We start from the raw sequence: 18,511 nt of genomic DNA, 5'->3' as shown, positions 1-18,511 counted from the left end.
TGCCATTATCTCCTTGGATGCCCTTTTCATTCCAAGAAAGTTCATTTCCTCAAGTCCTGTAATCAGAACAATGTCTACTTTCCCCCAGGACACTGGCCACCCCAGGGAGGCTAGTGATGTTTATTACAAACACAAACTTTCTCTGACACATGCAGGAATGAAGTTAGATTTTTTTTTTAAATTGATCCTGTGGCAGGGGCTGTGTTGGGTTCTTTATCTGCAGTGTTTTACCTAACCCTTGTAAAAGCCTTTCAAGTAAGAATATTAGCCTCGTTTTACACATGTGTACCATGGACCAGGCAGATCTGCTGATTCAGATCCTCTTGTCTACAGCATTGTATTATTCAGCGTTCTTCAGAGAAATAGAACCACTATTTATGGATGTATTCGTGTGTGTGTGTGCGCGCGAATGCAAATGTGTGTATGGACCCAACCAGAAAGCAGGGAGAGGGAAAAATGGAGAGATAGAGGTACCAGCTAATCAGGTTAGAACCCCCTGATCCAGACATGCAAGAACTAGATTTTTGGCCCTGGGAGCCATTAAATTCTCATTTTATGTTAAGCTAGTTTGTGTTGGGTTTCTATTTGGAGAGAATCTTTTCAACTACACTTAATAAGCATCTCTTCTTCCCCAGTTGCCAACTGGATAAGCAGCTGTACACGTTTCTCTGAGGGGTTCTCCTTTCAGCATATGTGAGCCATCCCTAGCGTGGAAGGAAAAAGAACAAGTGAAGCACAGCTATCACATAAAATAAAACGTGCCCTGGAGTTCCCCTGTGCTGCAGTAGTTAAGGATCTGGCATTGTCACTGCAGCCACTCAGGGTGCTGCTGTGGCTGCAGGTTTGATCCTTGGCTCAGGAACTTCCACATGCCATGGTGTGGCAAAAACAAAAACAAAAACAAAAACAAAAAAACCCGCAAATATAGAAACACATAGTTTCTAGCCATGAGAGAACTGTCCCTGCCAGAGTCTGCCTATGTAATTGTGAAGTCATGATTTAGAAAAACAGGTTTGTAATCTTTTATTTTACTTTATTTTTGCTTTTTGTGGCCACGCCTGCAGTGTATGGAAGTTCCCAGGCTAGGGGTTGAATTGGAGCTGCAGCTGCCAGTCTACACCACAGCCACAGCAACGTGGGATCCAAGGCGCACCTGTAACCTATGCTGCAGCTCACAACAACTCTGGATCCTCAACTCACAGAGCAAGGCAAGGGATTGAACCCAGATCCTCATGGATACTAGTCGGATTCTTAACCTGCCGAGCCACAACAGGAATTCCCAGATTTGTACTCTTTTTATGTAGAAAAGGAACCGGCTCACTTTCTCGTCATCCCATCTCAGGTTGGAGCGCTTTGCCAATGCAAAACAAATTAGGAGTCTTGGAAGAAGAGTTAAATTGTTTTGTCTTGGGAAAATGAAGGGAGCTTCCATCTCTGCTAATACATGTAATCTTTCTTCCACAAAGAGGTCCTGGCGGGATGGGTCAGATGGCATTTCTAGCCCCGCCCACCCACCGCTGTGACAATGGCACCCTGAGGGGAGGGCTTTCCTTCCCCCTTAGCTCCCTGGGAAGCCCCCTCCCTCGTTCCCATCCCTCGATGAAAATGATCTCCGCTTTCTTGGTGTGTTCTCTCATGCAATCACTTTGAAACACAACCAACTGCTTCTCTTAAAGTATCCATTTCAGGAAAAAAATAAAAATCATTTAAAATAAAAAAATAAAATAAAACTATAACTTCTGGAACTCACTGGTCATGCTTCTCGTTGACAAGAAAATCTCCCGATTATACGATAGACCTAGTCTGTGGCCCATAGGCACATAGCCAGACTTATTCTTCAGAAAGTAACTTACTAATGGAAGTTGAGGACAAGGGAATTCACCCATCTAGAAAGAGATGTGGCGTTCCTTTATTCCTTGACTAATTTTCAAAGATTATTATGCATTTGTCCCAGAATGCTAAATCTAAAGAAGGGAACGCTTAGATTCCTCTTAATCATTTCAGGTGTTTCACCTCGTGTCCCAGCCTCTTTTCTGGGAGGACTTTATCTTCTCCCCTGAATAGCTTCCCTCTGCGGGCACTCAGCACCTCCCACAGCCAAAAGCAATAGCCCAGTTACAGGCCGTTTGCTTCTCATTTCTACCTAGTGCTGGGCCAGACGGTTAGGCACCATTTAACTAAATTACTGGTGAAATTATCAACCTTACATCAACACTCAGCTATTAAAAGCACATTCGGAGTTCCCGTCGTGGCGCAGTGGTTAACGAATCCAACTGGAACCATGAGGTTGCGGGTTCGATCCCTGCCCTTGCTCAGTGGGTTAACGATCCAGCGTTGCCGTGAGCTGTGGTGTAGGTTGCAGACGTGGCTCGGATCCCGCGTTGCTGTGGCTCTGGCGTAGGCCGGTGGCTACAGCTCCGATTCGACCCCTAGCCTGGGAAACTCCATATGCCGCGGGAGTGGCCCAAGAAATAGCAACAACAACAACAAAAAAAAAAAAAAAAAAAAAAAAACGACAAAAAGACAAAAAAAAAAAAAAAAAAAAAAAAAGCACATTCGGTGATGTTTTGTTTTGTTTTCTCTCATTTTTCTCCTGGCTTCAAGATGTAGAAAAGGTTGGTATATGAGATTAAAGGATAATGAAATTTGTCTTTGACCTTCTTCCCCAAGGTAGGGAGTCCTGTGGCTGGTCAGGGGTCATACAGATTGACACAGGTGAATGAACACGACCGCGTTCAGAATGGACAGAGTCACACCTGGAGAGGCATCGGAATGGGTGTATCAGGGTCTGATTTGCCTATGACACTTGAGGAATCTCAGTGAGCCCCAAGTGAATTTGTATTTGTGACTCTCAGCAATGGTGGCCAAAGACACAGTCATGGCGTCTCTGTTGATTACTTTTGGAAAGGCATGTGGGGTCCATGAGATTGCTCAAGCATAGAAAAAATAGTCTTTTTTTTTTCTCATTAAAAAAAAAATGGCTAAAAGGAAAACCTTCAAGAAGTCTGGGCATAGACAGTCAACACATAAAAATACTGGAATGATTGCCAAACAATCAATTCCTACAGGCTTTCACCATCCTATGAGACACTGTGGAGACATCCATGGAGCTGTGGGAGGAATTTATTCAGGAAGACCAGGCCAATGAACTCCAGCTATTATGACAAGCCTGAAAGATCAGGGGGGAGGCTCCAGACAGGGCCCGTCAGCTGCAAAAGTCATTCTGCCCTCCCGTGGCTCTCTCTCAGGCAGAAACTTAGGGAGCGTGGTCCTTAGCTTTTAGGAGAGAAACACAAATTCACTGTAAGGTTAGCCAGCACGGCAAGCCAGTAAGCAAGGGATGTAACCAGCCATCATCCCATCAACTTTTCACTAAGAAAACCCACACGGGGCCAAAAAGGCAAACTTCAAGAGAGGCTCTCAATATGACGGGAATAAAATTACGCATGGCGTCATAGTCCTATAACCCTCTTGGAACTTCGCCTACCAAGGCCGTAATCCCTTAGTCATTTTACCTCATCGAATATTTAATCCGATAGTCCAATAATATGGTTATTTTTATTATTCGTGATAATATTGAAGGAATACTGTTATCTATATGCCCTTCCACATGCAACGGAACCTCAGTAATGATGTCCTCACAGTTTCTGATTTGCAGAAGAAGGATCTGAGTCTTCAGCAGTTCAAGTAAAATGTCCAAATACACACAGTGATCAAGGAGTTAAAAAAAATTACACCCAGTGAGTGGCGAAGGCTTTGAGCCAAGCTCTGCGCTCCTGTGCACCTCACTCCCAATCCCCATGCTTATCACCCGGGATTTAAACATTGAGACGATCTTGAAAGCAAGGTCACTAATGCCACCTCCTTTGGAGGCTTGACTCGTGCAGAAAATCCTCCCTCTGAGAGCATCCTTCTCTCAAGATGTTTAAATCAACTTGTGTAGCCGGTGTCTGAACTAAATGTCCACAAGGCCAGGCAGGGAAACTGAATGTGTGAGTTCTCTGAGTGTAAGATAGATTTGCAAATCATCTCATTTGGTAAGCTGTCCTTTTTTTTTTAAATAATAATTTTTATTTTTTCCATTATAGGTGATTGACATGGTTCTGTCAATTTTCTGCTTCACAGCAAAGTGATCCAGTCACACGTACATGTATACATTCTTTTTTCTCACATTATCATGCAACATCACAAGTGACCAGACAGAGTTCCCAGTGCTACACAGCAGGATCCCATTGCTTATCCATTCCAAAGGTTCTAGTTTGCGTCTATGAACCCCAAATTCCCACTCCCTCCTACTCTTCCCGCTCCTTGGGAACCACAAGTCTGTTCTCCATGTCCATGATTTTCATCTTTTGTTTTGTTGATAGTTTTCCTTTGCTGAGCAGAAGCTTTTTAGTTTGATGTAATCCCATTTTATTTATTTTTCTTTTGATTTCCCTTGCCTGAGGAGACATACCTAGAAAGGTATTTCTAAGACTGACGTCAGAGAATGTACTGCCTTTGTTATCATCTAGGAGTTTTATGGCTTCAAGTCTTACATTTGAATCTTCAATCCATTTTGAGTCAGTTTTTATGCATCGTGTGATTAGCGGTCTAGTTTCATTTTTTTGCATGTAGCTGTCCAGTTTTCCCAACACCATTTGTTGAAGAGGCTCTTCTTTTTTCCATTGACCGTTCTTTACTCTTTCGGTTATAAATTAATTTCCATATATGCATGGGCTTATATCTGGAATTAAAAAGATGTGGTGGGGAGTTCCCATTGTGGCTCAGTGGTAAATGAATCCGACTAGGAACCATGAGGTTGCGGGTTTGATCCCTGACCTTGCTCAGTGGGTTAAGGATCCTGTGTTTCCACGAGCTGTGGTGTAGGCCGCAGATGTGGCTCAGATCTGGCATTGCTGTGGCTGTGGTGTAGGCCGGTGGCTACAGCTCTGATTAGACCCCTCGCCTGGGAACCTCCATATGCCATGGGAGTGGCCCTGGAAAAGACAAAAAAAGAAAAAGAAAAAAAAAAAGATGTGGTGCATGTGTGTGTGTGTATAGATAGATATCTAGATAGATAGATAGATAGATAGAGATAGATAGATATTTAATGGGCTAGTCCTTGGCTATGAAAAGCCATTAAATCTTGCCATTTGCTCCAGAGTGAATGGGCCTTGAGGACATCACACTAAGTAAACTAAGTCAGAGGGAGAGAGACAAGTGCCATATGATTTCACTTTTATGTGTAATATAAAAAACACAGAACCGAAATAAAGGAAGAAGCCAAACAGAAACAAACCAATATGTACAGAGAACAGAGTAGTGGTTACCAGAGGGGGAAGGGTGGGGGAAGGATGAAATGGGCAAAAGAAATCAACCGTGTGGTGACAGATGGAAAATCAAATTTGGGCGGTGGACAGCTTGTAGAGTATACATGAGCAATATGATGTTGAATACATGGATTTTATATAATGCTATAATCAAGGCTGCCTCAAATAAATACCTATATAAAAATACAAGAATGGGAGTTCCCGCGGTGGCGCAGTGGAAACGAATCCAACTAGGAATTGTGAGGTTGCGGGTAAGATCCCTGGCCTCACTCAGTGGGTCAAGGATCTGGCGTTGCTGTGAGCTGTGGTGTAGGTCGAAGACTTGGCTCAGATCCTGCATTGCTGTGGCTGTGGTGTAGGCTAGTGGCTGCAGCTAGCCTGGGAACCTCCATATGCTGCAGGTGCAGCCCAAAAAGAAAAAAGAAAAAAAAAAAAAAAAAGCAAGAATGAAGATGCCTGTATCTACACATAAACAGTCTCTCTCTCTCTCTCTCTTTCTCTGTCTCTCTCTCTCTCTCTCTCTCTCACACACACACACACACACACACACACACACACACACGCTACCCCAGGCATTCAAACTCACTTTTATAACACAGTGTATGCTGACCGAAGAAAAGCCCTCCCACTCAAGACAGACTTGTAGACAAGGTTTTGTGATCCTATTTCTGACACTATAAATAAATAAAAGGAAGTGAGAAAAGTGCTCGGTTAAAACTGCTCAAAGCACAATCAGGAAGGACGATTCGGCCTTTGAGGTCCATTTGTGAATGTTTTGAATAAGCGAGTTAGGAATGGATGTTTTCACAGGAATGAAAAGGAAGACCATTGGAATGAAGTAAAACCATTATACTGTTACACTGAGGGCTCTCATACTGAGCAGCAGTGGAATGAAAACTGGACCGTGTTAATATTCTAATTAGATGCATTTTTGGAATGCCAGAGCTCTTACAGAATTCTAAGTTTTTCGGAGGTTAAAGTCTTTCGTTCTTATCTGACATGAACAAATTTCAGTTGTTACAGGGGAAAAATGAAGAATGCCAAAATGGATATCCAGCTTAAGCAAAGTCCTTGAGCATTCGAATCTTTTTGGCAGCTTGTGTACTGAGAGAGATAAGCTTCTGCGTGTCTATGCTTCATCTTTGTTTAAATTGTGAAATATGCTGGTGATGAATTAAAAATAACTGGGAATTATATTGACTGGTGTTGGAAAATATTCAAGGACAAGGCAAAGGTAAGCCTGCCATTGGGATGAGCCAGGATCCCCAGGGCACTTCAACGGTCGTGCTGTGACTGCCCCCCAGCAGCCCTCTTTGGGAAGGAATAACCTTTTACCTGTGTACTTTAGGGGTGTTTGGGTGTCTATAATTACATCAGCAAAACAGAGGGTTGACCTTGGATTCACAAGAGTCACACCCATTTTCTACTGTAAATGTACAAAGGAGACCGAGAAAGAGGTATGATTGCCGCAGAAATGTCCACGTGACAGCAGAGAAGCAGGTGCCAGGCTGTGTGGAGCTGGAGCATTGCAGTGACGCACGCAAGGATTCCTAGAAAACCACCAATAGCCAGGAAAAGGCAAAGAAGGATTTTCCTGCAGGTTTCAGAGAAAACAGTCCAGGCCAACACCTTGAATTCAAGACTTCTAGCCTCCATAACTTTGAGACAATACATTTCTGTTGTTTTAAAGTCCCTCAACTTGTGGGACTTTGTTATGGCAGCTCTGGAAAACTGAGCTAGAAATGAACCTAACCAATACAATTGCCAAAGATGTTGCCATTTGACACAGGTTGTCTTGGTGCTGTTATTAATAGTATCTCTTAACCCTCAAAAGTGACCCAGTTTGGATGAAAAGATGTGACCCTCAGTCTGTACCTTACCTCTGGCCAGCTTCAACTCATCTCTACTTCCAAGTTTTCCCCTTTTAAACATATGAGTGGAGGGTACAAAGAGTTAAGAGATAAAGTGAACAGCATCGTGGCAGAAAAGTGGTAATTTTTAAAAATCTCTGAGATAAAAAAGAAGTTTAGAGTTTCCAACGTGGCTCAGTGGAAATGAATCTGACTAGAAACCATGAGGTTGGGAGTTCCATCCCTGGCCTTGTTCAGTGGGTTGAGGATCTGGTGTTGGCGTGAGCTGTGGTGTAGGTTGAAGACTCGGCTTGGACCCTGAGTTGTTTCTGTGGCTGTGGTGTAGGTCACAGATGTGGCTCGGATCTTGAGTTGCTGTGGCTGTGACCCTATGCCTTGGGTGTGGCCCTAAAAAGCAAAAAACAAAGCAGAAAAGAAGTGCCGCCATGCATACATTGTTGACATGTAGGAAAATTGATGGCTTCAGTTCCTAGCTCAGTTGATTTGCTTGTGAATGGCAAACATTGAAGAGACTCCGAGGAAGTGAGGTGAAATGCAAATAAAGAGAAGAGGACTCTTTAAAGAGTTCCCATTTTTTACAGATTTCAACTAAGGCCAGACTTCACTTAGGGATGTGCTTGGTGTTAAAACCCAGACAGAGCTTTAGTGGCTTGCGAAATGAAAGGACAGTGTTCAAAGTGAACACGGAAGCCTGAAAAAGAGAAAGGAGAGCTTGACACAGGGAAGCCACAGCAGGGAAGCCACAGCAGAGAAGCCACAGCAGGGAAGCCACAGCAGAGAAGCCCATGGAAATCCTGACACGGGGAAGCTACGGTGGAAGAGCCCACGTCATAGGTATAAACTACCTGCCTCTCTGGCTGCCTCCAGAACTGCCCCTATGTAGATCTACATGGGAACTCAGCCAAGTTTGGCTGAGGCTAGAATAGAATAGAACTCATTTCTAGGGAGACAGGCTGAGGAATCTGAGTTTAGTCAAAATGAAAAACTCAATCAATCCTTTTAGCAGGAACATATAAGAATCTATAGTGTTTGTTCGTTTGTTTGTTTTATGGCTGCACTTATGGCATGTATACGTTTTCAGGCCATGGGAGGAATCTGAGCCACAGCTGTGACTTATGCCAGCTGTGGCAATGCCAGATCCTTGAACTCACTGTGCTGGCAGGGAATCAAACCTGTGCCTTCGCAACGACCTGAGCCACTGTGGTTGGATTCTTAACCCACCCCACTGAAGCAGGAACTCCGGGATCCATAGTTTTTAATCAATGCTCCATCATAAGACCCTAGATTCCAACCAAATTATTGGACATACAAAGAAAAAGACAATATGAACGCATAAGCAAGAGAAAAGGCCATGCACAGAGGGCAACTCCTTCCCTGAAACTTCAGCCAAAGAAAGAAGAGAGAAGAAAGGAGGAAAGGAAGGAAGAAGGAAGGGGGAGGCAGGGGGGAGGGAATAAAAAAAAGAAAAGAAAAGAAGAAAAAACACTCCGCTATAAGCATGGGGCTTTCTGGCATGTAGCAAGTAGGCAGAGCCTTCTGCCCCAGTATATCCGTAATATTATTTTTATTTTCACAGTTCTACTGTCAAAAGTCCTGACTCCAAGCTCTCATCAATTAACAAATTACCCTTTATTAGTCTAGTGATGGATTAGAGTAGCTTCATTGGGAAAGAGCAGGAAAGAGGCGGGAAAGCAGTTTTGTTTTCCTCATTGGGTGAGTTTGTTTTAATTTTATTGAACTTGAGGATAGATGACATTTATGGGAGCTGCTGAGGAACAGCTTCTGAGCGTTGGTGATGCTGCTGCTCATCTACCAAACTCTGTAGGACTAAGCAGAGGAGGTGACTACATCCCTGGCAAAGACTGTATGTGGCCCCCGTTCACCTCTAGCCATATTTTCTGGTTGTCTCATTAATTTCATTCCGTAAGAGAATAAAAGTGTCCCAGGGAGCATCTGATCTATTTCCACTTTTAAAGAATTAGTCCCAGAAAACGCAATGTATTTAGAAGGTTAGATGGTTGGCTAGTGTCAGTCCTGGACTGCAACGCCACCTCTTAATTGCCAGCACTCTGCTCTCAACACTGCCTCATACTTACACCAATCAGTGTCTTGATTAATCTACTAAGTTCAATTTTTCTCACATGCCTGTTAGATGCCAAGAGTTGTCCTGGGGCTTGGAAGTGCATTCGTGAACACGGTGGAGGAGAGCTCTCTGCCCTCAATCTGTATGGACCGTTCTGTCCTGGAAGCTACGCAACCTGGCTGGGAGTTCGAATCCGCTGATAAATATATTATTATGTTTACTTATTTGTTTCGAATTATGTATTATAAGTTTCACTTCTGATAAAGAAATTTCATTTATTGATTTTCCTAATGTGTTATCCCTCTGGCCCTGTTTATCTATAAGAAGTTAAAGAAAACTAGACATTGCAAAAAACCAAATGGTACTTATTTAATCTTTGCTGTGACTAGGCTTGTTTCTAGGCACTACTGCCCTTCATTTCCTTATGTTTTACTTTGTTTTGGTAAAATTCATTGTGACCTAATAGAAATTCATATAAAACTTAAAAAAAAACATTTTGCATATTAACATAAGATTCTTGTTTTTCATGATTTTTTTTTTTTTTTTTTTTTTTGTAGGGCTGCACTCACAGCATATGGAGGTTGCCAGGCTAGCGGTCAAATGGAGCTGTAGCCACTGGCCTTCACCACAGCCACAGCAACGCTGGATCCTAGCTGCATCAGCGACATACACCACAGCTCATGGCAACACCAGTCCTTAACCCACTGAGCGAGGCCAGGGATCAAACCTGCAACCTCATGGATGCTAGTCAGATTTGTTTCTGCTGAGCTGTGATGGGAACTTTCATGACTGTTTATCCTCTCTTTGCTGAAATTTGAATCGTGTTTCTTGGCCTTCACTAGTTATGCTGTAACTATTAAAATTGAATTCAAATAAATTATAAATGCAACGATGGCACTAAAATCATGTGGTTATGCATTTACACTAAAGTGAATGAATGTGAGTGTTTATGTGTGCATGTGTGGGGGTTGGCTATTTTATTACATCTATGTTATCAAAAAAAAAAACCCATTATTTTTAGAATGAGCAAGTGGATTACCATTTAGCACACACTAGACTATGATTACTTCTGATTTACATGCTGCAAAGAAGCCCTTATCTTAACTTGCACTGCTATGCTGTTCAATATCCAAGATCCAAAGCTAAACATCAGTTGGTCAACCCTTTAAGACATTAATTATATCACTCTCCAATTTACTTAACAAAAGAGTTTTGCTAATAAAGTATGACTGAATCTTCTGGTCCTATACTTTGTATTCCCATACCAACGGAAGACATTTCCTCACAAATTTAATCAGTTCCTTCAGGTTCTCCTCTAAGTTTCTCTTCCCCTGTATTACAAAAGGGAATCATTATTTCTGATAAGATTAGACTTCTAGTCAAAAGAGAAGAATATGGCCAAAGAACTCTGTCCGCCACTAAAAAAATACAGAAAACAATGGAGACACGCACTCCAATATAGGTTAAAAAACAAACAAAATTAAGGAAAAGTACCTTTGGATATTTCTACAGTGGGGAGTCCAATATGTAGACTTCTGAATACTCTAGAATTAAAAGCAAGCAGTGGAGGCTCAAATTTATTTACTCAGAGAAACAGCAATTAAACACGGTGTGTTTGTGGCAGGAGATCATAAAATCACTCCTGGTATGAAGTAGATCTAAGTCTGAGTTCTGTTCTTATAAGAAGAAGCTGAACTTGTCCTGGGAAGCCCGCCGCCATGTCCTAAGGAAGCCCAAGCTACCTGACACGGAGTCACCAGGAGAGTTTCTCCTTCAGTGGAATTCCAGACCCAGCTGAAAACCAGCATAAACCAGCCAGCAGATGAGTGAACATATTCTGAGATCTCCAAACTCCGGTCTTCTACGTGAAAACCTGGATATTGTGGGGCAGAGACCAGTTGTTTGGTCTCTGATGTTCCCTGTTTGAATTCCAGACCCAAAGAATCTCTGGTTCTAATAAATGTTTGCTTTACACGGCTATTAGAGTATTGGTTACATAGCTTCAGTAGCCACAATTTTTCTCTTTATTATAATTTATTAAATGGTGATGATTGTAGCAGAGCTCAGGACAAGAATATGGTTTATTTTCTCCCAACACTTTCTTTTCATCAGAGAAAAAGGCAGGTAGGTACATGCCATGCTTGCTCTGCTGGCCTCTTCCTTTTGGTGTCTTGTGTCAATACACATTTGCTATTTAAATTATGTAAATAAATTGTACACATTTTCCATTTCCAGAGTTTCTCAGGATATTTCTTCATTAAGAGTCATTATATCTCCTAGATGCAAGTGAGGTGGGGAGGGCGTTTTTCTCATACCAGTTCCCATTTTTTCCCCAAGTCCAAGGTCTAATTAGACTCTGCTTTCTGTATAAGAACATGATATTCACAACACTTATGCTCAATCCACACATAACAGTTTTGTCTTCAAAATAAACTTCTAAGACCAGACCTAAGTAATTTCCACATCATCCAGGAATTAGAAAGCAAATGGAAAAGGAACTTAATCTGAATATGTAATCTTCTCTTTTTATTTATTTGAAAGTTGGCTTCTTTGTAAATTCTACAGCTACATAAAAACATATTATAGGCCATTCTTTGCCTTATTTCTTTGCATGAATTAATATTATTGGACTCATTTAGCATTTTTGAAACTATGACCTTTTTCCTCAAGACGGTATGACCAAAGCAGTCATCTAAATGGCAATCAAGCTGAAATTACACGGTTATTTCTTAGCTGCTGTTCTTGCTGTATCTTTTTTAGTATTTTCATTAGATTTCTCTCTAATTCACTGGCTTCACATAACATGTGGATTTGATGTTCTCACTTGAGCTGTCAAGTATACATTTTCATAGATTTTAACATGAGACACAGACTCTTTCAGAGTAGACCTCAGGAGGTAAATTTCAGTGCTGTGCTGAAATTACGGTGCTTATGGGTTGCTGCTGAAGACAATTTAATTTCACTGTGTCTTAATTTACTAGAAATGGTGATATAAAATAAGATCGGGTTGAACACCTGGAGTGTCTAAGCAGGATGATGAAGATGGAATGAGAGTCAAGATGTCCTTGGTGCTGACAAAACCTGGACATTTAATTCCCCACAATAAATTTTCTCTAACACCTAACAGTGTCCTTCTGATTCTGAATAATTATGCTGTTATTTTTCATGTGGGGAAAAACATGCATTCTTTCCATAAGTTGCCCAGCTCGAGGTTAAGAAGTTCTTCTCTCTTGACAAGCAAACTCAATTTTTATCCAATCTGTTATGCTTTGAATTTGTTTACTGCTCTCCCTTTTCTTTTTCTTTGATTAGCCAAAAATCTGGAGACTCGAGCTCTCCTGACGAGATGCCACTTTATTTACAGAAAGGCAGGGCACTGCCCACTACTCGTCACATCACTGGCAATTCAGTCCCAGGTGTCTGCCACGTGCTGAGTTAGAGCAGTTGTAAGCAAAACATCAACCGGCACATCCTGTGCAGTTCAAAGTGTCTGGAGTTCGGAATTTTGCTTGTCTGCCTTTTAGGGCCACACCCGTGGCATATAGAAGTTCCCAGGCTAGGGGTCGAATTGGAGCTGCAGAACCAGCCTACACCACAGCCACACAACACCAGATCTGAGCTGCATCTGACCTACACCACAGCTCATGACAACGCTGGATCCTTAACCCGCTGAGCAAGGCCATGGATTGAACTTGCATCCTCATGGAAGCTAGTCTGGTCCATTACTGCTGAGCCACTACAAGAATTCCAGGAATGCTTATAATAAGATTTCAGCTCATTGAATGGTCTGTTATTACAATGGAAAAGATGGATATTCTACTAATTTATTGGTCTATTTAAAATTTTTTAATCTAGCTTTCAGAGAAGACCTGCTGTGTCTTATATTAGACACATGAGATGTGAAGGAAATAAGATAAAATCCTTTCATTCAGAAAAATGGAGTGTTTGCATCTTCTAACCCCAAACTCACAAACTATTACATTTAGAATATATAAGCAATGAGATCCTACTGTACAGCACAGGGAACTATATCAATCTCTGTGATAGAACATGGTAGATGATAGAATGAGAAAAAGAATATATATATTATATACACATATAATATATATACATATATATATACACATATACATATATATATAATATATATACACATATATCTTATATATGTGTATACACACACACACATATATGACTGGGTCACTATGCTTACAGTGGAAATGGACACAACTCTGTAAATCAACTATACTTTAATATAAAATAAATAAATTTTTTAAATGGACTGTTACTGCAGTGACTCAGGTCACTGCTGGGGCACATGGGTTCAAACCCTGGCCTAGGACTTCTGCATGCCACAGGTGCAGACAAAAAAGGAAAAAAAAAAAAAAACATGTAAAAGAGAAGAAAGCAGATGTTAACTAGAGAAAAAGCAACCCACAGGCTAAGTTTCCTGATGCCCTTTCTTTAGCTAACTCTCCCATTTTTCTGAATTCTGTGGTCCTGCTCATCCTTGCAGCCACTATAGCGGGCACCTATAATGGAAATGGGATATAATGATCACCAAAAATGCTTGAGGAAAAGATTATTTGGGGCTGAAGATGGAAAAAAGCCAAATTAAGGACACTGTTTTAAAATCCAGCTTTACGTTTAAAAATCTTAAATTTTTAAATCTCTCCAATCAATGAAACTACACTCCTTAATTTTAAGAATTCAGTGTTCACTTTCTTCAGCGTGTTCTGATTCAGTCTCATGCAAGACTTCCATGAGGATAATGATTTCTGAGTGGGTGAGGGGTGACATTTACGTGAAGCCATGATTTTCTAGCAGTGAGATGATTTCGTGTTTGAAATCGAAATGTGCAGGTGAAACTTGCCTCCTTACTTGAATTGCAGAATGCACGTGAGCAGCCCCTTCTATTAAGTCAGCCTCCTCTAATAAGCTGCTCAGACTATTTATTGAAACAAAAAGCATGAAGGAAGGGTCTTCCTTCTTTCCTTCCGCACAGCCCAGGGGGAAGCTGGTTGCCCCTCCTCTGAATTAAGCTCTCACTTGCTCCCACTCTTTTGGAATTTATCAGTGTCTCCCTTGTGTCACAGCATAAACACGTGATAAAGTCTGAGCTTCTGCGGGGCAGAGTCTGTGATTATCTTGGCTGCTGCTTCCCCTGTGTGTGCCTCTCCTCAGTGGCTCTTTGAATGTGAAGGGGTTAGTTCCAGAATCCTCATGGATGCTTTCAACTTCATCGCATCCCCACAGGGCAGTAGCAGCCAATGAACCATTCCCTCACACTTAAGATATATATTTTTTCCCCGAACGTGAAAAAAGGCTGTTATTTTTACTCATCACGATACAAACTCTGCTGGGCAGATCTGTCTGCTTTTTTGCTCACATACACTTGGCTCAGTCGACAGGGTTTTACTGATGCCCTCTCTAGTTCAGCACTCCTGGTTTTGCCTAACAACCCAAACCCACATCAAGTGCAGCAAAACTCCACAAACGTGTGCAGGACCCAAGAAGACAGACGTGTTGATACACCTCCTTAATCCAGCTGGGAGATCGATCCTGTCTGCCGGCAACTAGGACAAGAATGATGACAGCCCCAAGCATGGGTCATGGGTGTCTGCGGCTTCATGTAGCCCAGGTCACTTCGTGCCCTTTGTTTGACCTGAGATGGGGGACCTTAGGGACCAGGGGGACAGTGATGGGAGGGATCCAGCCTGCAGAGACCCTCCCACAAAGGCTGCTACAATGTGTGTTAGGACACGTGCACACTCAGGAGACCCTTCCCAGGTCACGGAATGTAGGAAGAGTGGGTCCAGCCCTGACTCTGCCTCAGGGAACTCTGTGACCTGGAAAGTCACTTTGCCCCCCAACCTCAGTTTCCTAGGGGGCGGACAGGTGGGCTGTAAGCTCCAAAGGCATCACAAGCCATGGAACTTTGTTCTTTAACAACTTTAGAGACAGACACAGGTCATCCAGCTCTACCAGATGCCCAAGAGTTGTGTGGCTGTAAAGGGGGTCACCTCTGCCTGGGAAGAGAGTTCAAACAAGCTGGTTGCAGCTGCAACTAGCAGTTTCCTGGAACTGAGAAACTCAGAGATGGCCGTAAATGATAGCATGACTATGAGGAAGCAAAAGGCATAGAGTACCCAGGATTTCGATTTTTCTCCATAGAACTTACAGAAGCCACAGCCCAGAGATTTTATTTCCTGTCATACCACAGAGGCGTGTGCCCCCCAGCATCACAACCTCAGGTATCAAGTAGTTACCAGAATAGGATGAAGGCAATTAGTGGACAGTGTTTGTTTTATGAGGGAAAAGGCTTTTATTTCATTTAAATTATATTACCTCAAAATCCAGGAGAAAAATAATGAGGTGAAAACCATAAAAGTAGCACTATCAAAACATATTTATTTATTGTATGCTTGACTAATTTAAAGCATAGAAACAGTTTGCACTGATTTTGCTAGAGATGTCCCCCTTTTTTTCATAATGATCATGAAAATTTTGTAACTATAAAACAAAACAAAACAAAACAAAAAAGGAGTTCCTCTTGTGGCTCAGCAGAAATGAATCTGACTAGCATCCATGAGGATACAGGTTCAACCCCTGACCTCACTCAATGGGTTAAGGATCCGGTGTTGGCGTGAGCTGTGGTGTAGGTCACAGACATGGCTCAGATCCCTCATTTCTGTGGCTATGGCATAGGTCTGTGCTACAGCTCTGATTCAACCCCTAGCCTGGGGACCTCCATATGCCAAGGGTGCAGCCCTAAAAAGACACACACAAAAAAATGTATCTATAATTTGGAATTAAGTTTTCTTTAAAGACACATATCCCTAAAACCTATCAGGTAAAATATAGGTATTATCAGGTATAATATGGAGCTATTTTTTTGAGAAATTATTTTATAATTTGATTACTGATGCATCAGATTGTTAAAGGCATTTCCATGTCCAAGACACCCCTCTATAAAGTGATTTAAGGATGTGGCCCCCTTGGTCTTTCTTTTGAGGAGTTCCAACCTATCAGATAATGCACACACAGATAATCACAGAACCTCACAGTGAGAAATAAGTACCTATGATGGTGCTTCTTGGTGTACAATGTCTTCTCGTTTGTTTGTTTTGTTTTGTTTTGCCATGTCTGTGGCATGTGGAAGTTCTCAGGCCAGGGATTGAACCTGCACCACAGCAGCAGCCAGAGCCCCTGCATTGACAATGCTGAATCCTTGACTCTCTGTGCCACACCAGAACTCCATAACGTCCCATCTTCAACATTAGCCTTTTGCACCCTCCCCATAAATCTATAGAAGAGAAGAGGATAGATGATACTGTTCCAGATTTATCAAGGAAGATGTAAACTCAAACCACCCGATCGCAGAGTCAACCACTGAGAAATGCTGGCCTTTACTTCCTCCCAGCACACCAAGCTGTAGTTACAACTCAGGGGTGAGAATGGGCAGGGTCAGCTCCTGCCCATTGAGTCACCAGAGAAAGAGAAAGCTTTTCATTTGAGTCAAAAGAAACAGATGTGAGTTTATCTTAATGGAGTCAAGGGTGCTGAATATTTCCTGCTCACTGGAGGAAGGAACATGAGCAAAAGGACACACATGATACAGTGTAACAGACAACGCACTGCCTGGTGTGTGAGGCTCCTGGATGGGAACAGAGGCAAAAGGCACAGAAAAGAAAGCAGCTTGTGTCAGATCTGAACTATCCAGTGGAGCTTGGACACAGAGATTTATTCCATAGAAACCGAGAGTCACTGGAAACACTTCAGCAAGCCCATGACATGTCGAGTAGACAATCTGGGGAGAGTTACTTAGAAGCATCTTGTCAAGTTAGCCTAAAAGACTCTAACAAGAAATAGAGTGAAGTGGGTATTAATGAGAGTGGAGAGTAAGAAACTCTACTGAAATTAAATAGCAACTCAACCATAAGCCACTTTTATACCGAGAGGTCTGACTATTCCTAACCATCCCAGCTTAACAATTCTAGTTGGAGAGATTGGGCATAAAAATCATGTACTTTCTGGGAGTTCCCAATGTGGTGCAGTGGAAATGAATCCAACTAGTATCCATGAGGACAAAGGTTCGATCCCTGGCCTCACTCAGTGGGTTAAGTAACTGGTGTTGCTGTGAGCTGTGGTGCAGGTCGCAGACGTGGCTCGGATCCCTCGTTGCTGTGGCTCTGGCATAGGCCAGCAGCTACAGCTCTGATTCGACTCCTAGCCTGGGAACCTCCATATGCCATGGGAGCAGCCCAAGAAATGGCCAAAAAAAAAAAAATATATATATATATATATATATATATGAGAATCAAAATAAAGGTGAATATCTTTCAAAACAGTCCTGAAAGAGTTCAAACAATATTCTCGGGCACATAAAGAGTTGAATTAAAGAGAGACTTGTTCCTTTTTAACTGGGGTTCAATATTAAAAAGAGGCTTAAAAGAGGCTGAAACGTGTAATTGGAGATTGTCAATTTCGAAGAGTTTGAACATTTCTTCAAATGGATGAATATCTTCAAAAACCCCTAGAAAGTGTTTGCAAATCATTATCTGATAACAAGTTAGTATCTAGAGTATATTAAAAGAATACATAAGAGCTAAAATTCAACAACAGAATTACCAAAAAAAAAAAAAATCTAAAATGGGCTTGAATAGACGTTTGTCCAAAGAAGACATTCAAATAGCCAATAAGCTCATGAAAAAAAAAAAAATGTTCACTATCATTAAACATTAGGGAAATGGAAATCAAAACCAGAGTGAAATCACACTTCACACTCATAGACAATCACTGTCCAGAAGAGAGAATATAGAATACAGAACAGAGGCGTGTTGATGAGGATGTAGAGAGAGTGGAACCCTTACGGACTGCTAATGGCAAAGTGAAATGATGCAGTCAGCGTGGAAGACAGCACGGCAGGTCTACGCTAACACTTCCAGACTCGCTCGTAGAAGCGATGCTTTACCAGATGGCAAATCTTCTCCCATGGCTGAATGCATAGTCTTCCCTGCGGCATGTTAAATTGTGAAAGATAAAATGGTAAATATATACACTCACAGTCAAGATGCTTTTGAAGTAGTTGGTAATTCCAGAAGGCTGTGGAAACAAAGGTATTCTTAACGTTCCCAGGCACCCTGGTGAAAATGGACAGAAAACATAAGAATTACTTGACATCTGCACACTATCCCCTAAAACCTACCATCATAAGCACATAAGCATAGAGATCCAGAATGAAG

At 41.9% G+C, this 18,511-nt stretch overlaps 1 long non-coding RNA gene across 2 annotated transcripts in view; it reads right to left on the bottom strand.

The window, feature by feature from the left end:
• The window catches only part of LOC110257319, a 45,054-nt gene that overhangs the window by 10,415 nt on the left and 16,128 nt on the right, over positions 1 to 18,511 (bottom strand). Inside the window, exons 2-3 of one of the 2 annotated variants that reach the window (XR_002339772.1) lie at positions 18,333 to 18,409; positions 441 to 704 (exon numbers count right to left, since the gene is read on the bottom strand). This is a non-coding gene — a long non-coding RNA (uncharacterized LOC110257319). Of the gene's footprint in view, positions 1 to 440; positions 705 to 18,332; positions 18,410 to 18,511 lie in introns of those variants that run through there. The other variant, XR_002339771.1, reaches the window with a different exon arrangement.

Source organism: Sus scrofa, chromosome 16 (genome assembly GCF_000003025.6).
Source record: "Sus scrofa isolate TJ Tabasco breed Duroc chromosome 16, Sscrofa11.1, whole genome shotgun sequence".
In the NCBI taxonomy this organism is placed as follows: Eukaryota; Metazoa; Chordata; class Mammalia; order Artiodactyla; family Suidae; genus Sus; species Sus scrofa.
Note: the sequence above shows the minus strand (reverse complement) of the source record. Positions and strands in the feature narration are given on the sequence as shown.